This window comes from Eubalaena glacialis, chromosome 7 (genome assembly GCF_028564815.1).
Source record: "Eubalaena glacialis isolate mEubGla1 chromosome 7, mEubGla1.1.hap2.+ XY, whole genome shotgun sequence".
NCBI classification, from domain to species: Eukaryota; Metazoa; Chordata; class Mammalia; order Artiodactyla; family Balaenidae; genus Eubalaena; species Eubalaena glacialis.
In genome coordinates, this window is record NC_083722.1 from 77,782,248 (window position 1) to 77,791,037 (window position 8,790).

Genomic DNA, 8,790 nt, shown 5'->3' on the forward strand with positions numbered 1-8,790 from the left:
GGTCCTGGCTTTTGTCACTTACCCAAGAAGAGATGACAGAACTCTGGAGAGGGGCCAGCAGTCTTGGCCAGGCCTGCACGTGAAATAGGGCACAAGACCTGCTTCAACCTTTGAGAAGCTCTGCCAGGCAGGGCCAATGGCAAATAATGATTCTGCTTTGGGCCCAGCTGGGGAACGTGTAGACCTTTCCCGAAGGTGAGGGACGCATCAGGGTTCTAAAGGTGCAGCCCTCTGTCTCAGCAATCCCACTTCTTCTAACAATTTATCCGAAAGAGGGACTTCCCTGGTGGTCCAGTGGTTAAGACTCCACGCTTCCCAACCTAAACGTCCATCAACAGAGGAATGGATAAAGAAGGTGTGGTACAGGGGCTTCCCTGGTGGCGCAGTGGTTGGGAGTCTGCCTGCCGGTGCAGAGGACACGGGTTCGAGCCCTGGTCTGGGAAGATCCCACATGCCGCGGAGCGGCTGGGCCCGTGAGCCACAATTACTGAGCCTGCGCTTCTGGAGCCTGTGCTCCGCAACGGGAGAGGCCGCGATAGTGAGAGGCCCGCGCACCGCGATGAAGAGTGGCCCCCGCTTGCCGCAACTGGGGGGGGCCCTCGCACAGAAACGAAGACCCAACACAGCCAAAAATAAATTAATTAATTAATTAATTTAAAAAAAAACATTAAAAAAAAAAAAGAAGGTGTGGTACATATATACAATGGAATATTACTCAGCCATTAAAAAGGAACGAAATTGGGTCATTTGTAGAGACACAGATGTACCTAGAGACTGTCATACAGAGTGAAGTAAGTTAGAAAGAGAAAAACAAATATCATATATTAACGCATACACGTGGAATCTGAAAAAATTGGTATAGACAATCTTATTTACAAAGCAGAAATGGAGACACAGACGTAGAGAACAAACATATGGATACCAAGGGGGAAAGGGGTGGGGGTGGGATGAATTGGGAGATTGGGATTGACAGGTATACACTATTGATACTATGTAGAAAGTAAATAATGAGAACCTACTGTATAGCACAGGGAACTCTACTCAATGCTCTGTGGGGACCTAAATGAGAAGGAAATCCAAAAAAGAGAGGATATATGTATACATATAGCGGATTCACTTTGCTGTACAATATAAACTAACACAATATTGTAAAGCAACTATAATAAAAAACAATTTTTTAATTAAAAAAAAAAAGTAAGACATGATGCAATGGGAAAACTATTGACCTGGGAGTCAGAATAAAAGAACAGCAAAGCCACCTGGAAAAAAAAAAAAAAAGACTCCGCGCTCTAATGCAGGGCACATGGGTTCGATCCCTGGCTGGGGAACTAAAATCCCACATGCTGCATGGCGCAGGTAAAAAAAAAAAAAAAAAAGAATTTAACCAAAAGAGAACTCTGCCCAACTGTGAAAAAACAAGCCTAGAGGTCTGTCCCGAGTTGTTTATGTTGGTAAACAATGGTGAAAACCTTACTGTCCACCCATGGGGGACAGAGCCATAAAAAGGGCCCAGTCAAAAGAAAGGATGCTGTTAACCATTTACATAGTGGCTGGGTAGCCCTGTCACTACAGACACGGCTTGAGCAGACCGAGGCACAAAGCTCAGCTGCTCGTGGGCACTAAGTCCCTTGGTGCCCCAAGGTTGGCACTGTCTCTGAGCCCATGGGCGAGGGTGGTGACGACAATCCTGAGAGAGAACTGCAGAAAGTGGGGGGCGGGGGGAGGGCGCCGCCATCCTCGCCTTTCTGGGGGTCTCTGAGGGGTTGTTCTCCAATGCAGGATTCAGAGCAGGCCACCTGCCTTTGATTTGGTCTTCTAGTCCCGGCTTTGACCTGCTCTCCTGAGAGACCTCTGACAAGGTTCTCAACCTTCTAGGCTGGGCTTTGTGTGGGTCAAATGAATAATGCTCCGTAGCTGCCACGGTCTGTTCACAGAGCTCCATTAAGCCACGAAACCAAACAGAGTTATAAGTAAAGTAGTCATAATAGGGGCAGCCACCCATCTTGAGCACTTCACGTGGGTTAACAGGCACTGAATCTCCCACAGACCCTGGGGGAGCGGGCTTCATCATCACCATCACCATCATCATCATCATCATCATCATCATCACCGTCAACATCAGCCCTACATCATAGAAAAGAAAACAAGCCTGAGAGGGGAGCCCCTGTCCCTTTTCAAGTCACAGGCAGGACCCGCCCAACATAGCCACATTCTGGGAGCTAAAAAGTCACCGTCAGCACATGGAAAGGGGACAAGGCACCACCCAAGGCTGTGGAGGCCAAGAAGTGGTAAAGTTTGGCTGCTTCCCTGCAGCCTGGCAAAGCCTTCTCAATGACATAGCCGCCTGATCGCCCAGCCCTGGGGTGGGAGGAGGGGAGTTTGGGGTGGTGGCCCAGGTGGGAAGGGTCTGGTCAGAGAGGTAGCCGGGCTGGGGAGTAATGGTCCAGCGAAGAACCCTGGGGAGCTGCCCCCTCCCCCCATAGGAACCTCACTGCCCACCTCCAGCCCAGGCCACCCATCCTCCCAAGATGGTGGAGCAAGCTTCCTCACAGCCCCAGGAGCCCTGCCTCCTGCCCCCGCCTCACCCATCACTCCTCACCCAACCATGGGCCTCACTCTCTGGGTTCCAGGCACCCAGACCACCTACCCTCCCTCCCACCCTGGGCCTTTGCACGTGTGCTCCTTCTTCCAGGTATGGGGTCCCCACCTCCCTGCACCTGGTCACTTCTCACCTTCTCTCAGACCCTGCTCAGCCAATGCTCCCTCTGAGAAGCCTTCCTCGGCCCCTGGCCACATCCATCCTGGGACTTCTCTTTGTACCACTTACTGAGACCTCAACCCTAGAGGTGAAATGAACTGTCAAAGGCCCATCGCCCCAGCCAAAGGCTCTGTGGCCTGGCCCCCAACGCGGAGCCTGGCACTCTGTAATGCTAGCTGAGTAGACACATGATGGGGGCAGGCCGGCATGCAGCCTACAGCTCCCACACCTGGGCAGTCTGAGATGCGGACACTGAACTGAGACATCTGTGCCGGGGCAGAGAGAGGTACCACTTAGAAGGGGCACAGGGAGGGACTTCCGTGGTGGTCCACTGGTTAAGAGTTCGTGCTTCCACTACAGGGGGCATGGGTTCGATCCGTGGTCAGGGAACTAAGATCCTGCATGCCACAGCAAATAAATAAATAAAATAAAATAAAATAAGGGGCACAAGGAACATTCTGGATCCTGACCTGGTGATGATCACCTGGGTGCATACACAGATAAAAATTCACCATCAGTACACTTTACTGTATGTTGTAGCTTAATTTTTTTTAATTAAAAAAAACTCATTTTCTTCAAAAGTCAAGTTTCTCTTCCTAAAACTCTCATCTCCCACATTTTGGTGCCAAATAAACAAATGAATCAGAAACTCTCCCCTCTTCTCTTGAATTAGCCAATCATTTGCTGCCTCGGAGATAACTCTGGCTGCTTGGGCAGGGCCCACTTGTCCTTGCGCCCTCCTGGTGCCGAGGGTGGGACACAGGACAGGGCAGAGACTGCTCAGAATGCCAAGAAAACCCCAGGGAGGAGCCCCAAGTATGATGCCAAGCACAGGCCAGGCTTTTGTCCCCAGATCTGCCAGGACTTCTGTGTGACCTGGGCCGGGGGTTTCCTGTTGGCGACAGTGGGCGCCAGCCTCTGCGGGGGCCTCTAATGTTTGCAGCTCCTCCCCTCTCGCCTCTGCATATGTCTCAATGAGATATGTGTGAATGAGAGAACACAATGAAATATCCTCACCACAAACTCCAGACCTGAATCTGCTCACACTTCTAAATCCACCGATTTGGAGGAAATTCGAAGATCAGAGGAACGTGGGATCCCACACACAGAATCCAGGCCAAGGGAAAGCCCGACATTTCTTCAACAAGTTCAAGTGAAAAAGAAACAAGGCAGAGAGAGATGGAAGGAAATCCACAGATCATGAGAGAATGACGTGTGGCTCTCACTCAGGTCCTAGGAATTTGAACACTGACCAGATATTTGAGGTTATTAAGAAGTCATTGTTTGTCAGATGTGACACTGGTTCTGTGGTAATGTTGTTTAAAATGACTGTTTCAGAAATACCTACTGAAAGATTGACAGAAAAAAATATGCAATATTTGGGATTTGGTTTAAAAAACCCCAGGGATTTGGGGGGCAGACGAAACAGGATCACCCATGAGGGGATGGGATATGGGATTCAATACTCTCTTCTGGCTAATTTTGTATGTGTTCCAAATTTTCCATAACAAAAAGGGCTTTCGTTGTTGCTATCTGTTTTAAATCTCAAATCTCTCTGCTAAAGGAGTGAGGGAATGAAGGCAGAGTGGGAGAAACTCGGAGGCCGGGAGCCTGATCTAGGCTGATGGACTCCACCCTGTTCCACAGAAGTCGGGGCGTTCAACAAAGGTTTGCTACCCACTTCCTCCTTCAAGCACATTTACTGTTCGTAGATTTTTTGACGATGGCCATTCTGACAGGTGTGAGGTGATACCTCATGAAAGGATGCTCAACATCACTGATCATTAGAGAAATGCAAGGCCTGCTTGATCTTTAGTCCGCATTCACTCAGGCACTACCACAGGCTCGGAGACACACTCCTCCGGAGGCCAGCAAGGCCCTAAGCGACCCCCTGTCGATACGCCATCGCAGCCACGGCGGGGCCAGGACAGGGACGCCAGATCACACCCGGCAGCAGCCCTGCAGGTAGCCAGCTCACTTCCTTTTATAAAGCAGCGGCGAGATATGAGTCAGCCAACTTTCCCACACATGCCCGCTACTGTGTCCCTTTCAAGCTTCTGGAGGGGCTTAGCGGCAGAGGGCCCTACGGACTGCCAGGTGAGCTGCTTAAAAACGCCCACTGCTTCCTTGTGTCAACTACAAACAGCTCCATCACTGAACGAAAGTGCAGGAATCAATCAGGCACCAAGGCTAGGGTAGGACATCAACCAGCATCCACGGACCCTCGTTTCCAAGTATCACTGATGGAGAGATAGGTGGCTGCCCCTTTGGTATGAGTCCCACACATGCCCACTGCTCCACCCCCTGACATCTCCAGTAATCCTCCCTCAGGCTCTGGGAGGCCGACTCTGTCACCCACGTACAGTTGGGGCTTTGAGAGAAAAACAGTACCAGCCTCCTCCGCGTTCTGGACCTTCTTCCAGGCGCCAGTGTGACAGCGCACGTGAAGATCGGCGCAAGTACACATGGGCTGTGGCCTCACGGGGTTTCGCCCTAGGAACTGGCAGGGGTAGTGTTAACATGGACTGAACACCGTGGCCCACGTCTGTGGGCCTTCCTGGGCCAGCCCTCCTCACTGGAGCAGAGAAACCATGGCCCTGCTGTGAACAGGGGGCAAGCTCTCAGTGTGGCCTCAGGGTCCCTGGCTCAAAGCAGGCATGGCCACGGACTCTGCAAAACTCAACCAGCTGGAGCAGAACACTGGGTGGCGGGGGGAGGGTGGTACCGAGGGTGGGGTGCTCCCAACAGCACCCGTCCCAGCTCGGGAGGGCTGCCGGGGCCCTGGGAGGTGGCCAGTGTTTGCCAGAAACAGCTTGCTCTTCATGAGACAATGGGTCCACTGTTGACTGGCTGGGGCCTTGATTAATATTTGAAAAAAAAAAAGAAGTGGAAAATTCCACCTGTGTGGGTGGAGACTGGGCCTGGGACATGTCAACAACCCTGATGGCCTTGTTCCCTTGCCAACGGATAGGGCAGAGAAACAAAGGTCTGATGAAAGCGACAGCCTGAGGGCATCACTGCACTTGGGTCCAAAGGAATTTCCCTATTTGGGCCTTGGAGATCATCTGTTTATTTCTTGTCCCACCTCCCCTGCCCCTAAATTTACACAGCACTTTTAAGTCCTTCAGCTTTTTCCCACCTCTTCAGAGTCTCCCAACAGCCCTGCCAGGCCACCAGGGCTGATGTCAGCTTCATGTTATGGATGGGGAAACTGAGGCCCCAGGACACACACAGCCTCATCCGAGGCTGGCACTGGGGAGTAACTAGCACAGCCAGGGATCTGGAACCCTGGTCTCTCCACCCCCAGCAGCGGCACAGAGCCTGTCCCAGGGGTTCTGGGGTCACAGCCATGGGTACTAGACAGAGTGGTCTTCCAGGCTCCAGGAGAGGCGCCCTTCACCCCACCAGAGGAGGAAGAGGAGGAAGAAACTCAAACCAGCTCTCCTGGGCAGGCAGGCTTTGGTGCCAGCCTAGGAGGAAGGTACGCACTCATTCATTCGTTCATTCAAGCATTTCACAAGCGCCTACTAAATACCAAGACTTGAAGGCACACTGCACAGTGGCTCTTTCAGAAAGCTAGACCCAGAAGAATTCATGGGCAAAGGGGGAAGATCAGAGCATCTGCACTTCCCTCAAAGACTTGAGTCACCTCACTGCCATTACACTGTCTCATCTGCCCACTTTTCAGCAAAGGAAACTGAGGCTCTGAGAAGGGCAGTGACTTCCAGAGGTTAGAGAGAGAGAGGAAGCTGAGACCTCCTGACCCGCAATGGCCCCGCCTCCTGTTTAAAGCCACGACACTGTTGGACTTAGGCATTCAAACAAATGGTGTTCCTTCCAGCAGGCCACCTTGGAGGCTGCATGCTTAACCAACAAAGCCCTCTTGTGGAGGGACACTTTTTGGAATGAACTTCCGAGCCAGAGCAGACCCCTTCCCCCCGAAAAGACAGGCAGGCACACCTTGCTGGCCCACAGAGAACACCAGCTGTGGCTGAAGGGCTCTCCGTGGGACTGCCCACTCTGCAGTCCTGCCGTGGGCATCAGAGAACCAGGACCAGGGCAGTGTCACCTCTGTGCCCACACACACCCAACCCTGGACCCAGGGCACTGGGGGATCACTCAGTCTGTGTCCCAAGTCAATGGCCAGCACCTGCTGCCCAGGTTCCCTCCTCCTACTCCTCCTACCCGATGCTCAGCCACCTCGGCACCATGCTGGCCTCATGTTTCCTCTCTCCTTTGCCCACCAGTTTCTTCCCCTGGAGAAAGAATCTTATCCTTGCCCTTTCTTGAAAGAAAACCACCCCACTCCACCTCCAAACCCACTTCCTCCCCTGCCTGTCTCACCCCTTCTTGCCAAGGACCTAAGCCAGGGGCCCACCTCAGGCCAGGCCACCCCTGGCCCCTCTGCCTCATCTGACACCTCGGCTGCCCCCTCACTCTCAGGTTTTCCTAGCCTTCACCTCCAGGGAGTTCTCCTTCCCTGGGGACCTATCCTCCTCCCCTCTCTACCACCCCTATAAATGTCTGACTCACAAACTCTATTTCCAGATAGAGGACTAATCTCTGCATCCCTGGTTGTCCCCAAAGCCCTCACACTCAACAGCCCAAGCTCCTGCAGCAGGGCCTGCTTTGGGGCCAGCTGTAAAGCTGGCACAGCTTGAAGCCTGGCCCACAGGGACTCGGCTATTTGTCCAGTGAACGCATTTTGGTTAGCACCTGCCTCCTCGCTGGCCTCAGAGGGACTGGCCTCCCACGGCCTGGCATAGCCACCCAGGTGGGCTTTCTAAAACTGAAAACTGACCACCGCCAAAACGTCTGCCGTGGTTCCTCTGCACCATGGGACAAAGTTCATGATCTCAAGAGCTGGAAGACGAGGCTGTCTGCATCTGCGCTTCCACAGCAGGCTGGGCACATGTGCCCTTGAACATGTTCTCACCGCCCTCATCCTCAGTCCAAAGGCACCTTTGCACCCCAGGGCTGGCACCCTGCACATGTTTGCTCAGAAGAAAGACAACTATTAGAGCTGCAAATGATCTCTGGGACCCCAGGGCTCAAAGCAACTCAGAGAGGTTGAGCGAGGGGCCCAGGGTGGCCCAGCCCCAGGCATGGGTGAGGCAACAGCCTCACCTGAGCCACTCTCCTTGGTTAGAATCCAGACCAATCCTCTGGAAGCGTCACCTGAAACCTACATGTGTGCATGCCATAGCCCCCAGCTCTAGCTGGGCCCGCTCCTTGCTGGCCCAAATCTGGATCAGGCAGGTGGGCCAGGCCTGGTGCACAGGACCTCAGCAAAAGAGCTGCTTGACTAAGTCAACCTCGCACCAGCTGACAATTCCATCCCTCCTTAGGCCTTGGTCTCATGTAAAGAATGGACCTAACTTGGCCTACAAGTTTAAGGGACCTTGAGTTGGTCACCCCCACCTTGTCCTTTGCAAACCCAGGCAGCTGAAGCAGCAAAGTTCCAAGCACTTTGATCTGCTGTTGGCCCAGCTGATTTTTATTAACCTTCCCCCAAACCACTGTGCCTCACAGGATGGTCCTGGTCCACCTGCGCAGAATTACCAGCAATGTCAAGTTAAATGCAGATTCCGGACCCTGCTGGACCTGAGGGGCTGGGTTGGCTCTCTGAAAGGCGGGCCCAAAATTTGCATTTAACGCTGCTCATAAATCCTGAGCTCAGTGAAACTCGAAAACCCGCCTCCAAACCCAAAGGGTGAAGGCTTCCGCCTCCGGAGACCGAAGTGTTAGTGTCAGGCCTCATTTTGCGAAAACATACGTTGACCAGAACACCCGGGGAAATGGAGGGTTTCTATTACACGAATTACATATAACTTAGTTCCTGCGAGGAACTAGCTCCCGCGAAAAACTCAATGAGGCTTTGCTGTCCCCGTCCCACCGTTTTTGTTTCCCGGGGCTCAGCCGTAGCGTCAAGTGGAGCCCCAGCCTCGGCGTCCAGCCGGGGTCCTCCGGACTCACCCGACCTCTCGGCCTGAGGCCGCTGGGGCTCCGGGCTGCGGCCGGGGCCGTTCGGG

The 8,790-nt window shown here is 53.0% G+C and overlaps 1 protein-coding gene across 1 annotated transcript in view; it reads right to left on the minus strand.

Moving 5' to 3' along the window:
• Positions 1–8,790, minus strand: part of CHDH (choline dehydrogenase) — a 68,332-nt gene that overhangs the window by 59,163 nt on the left and 379 nt on the right. The window lies entirely within an intron of this gene.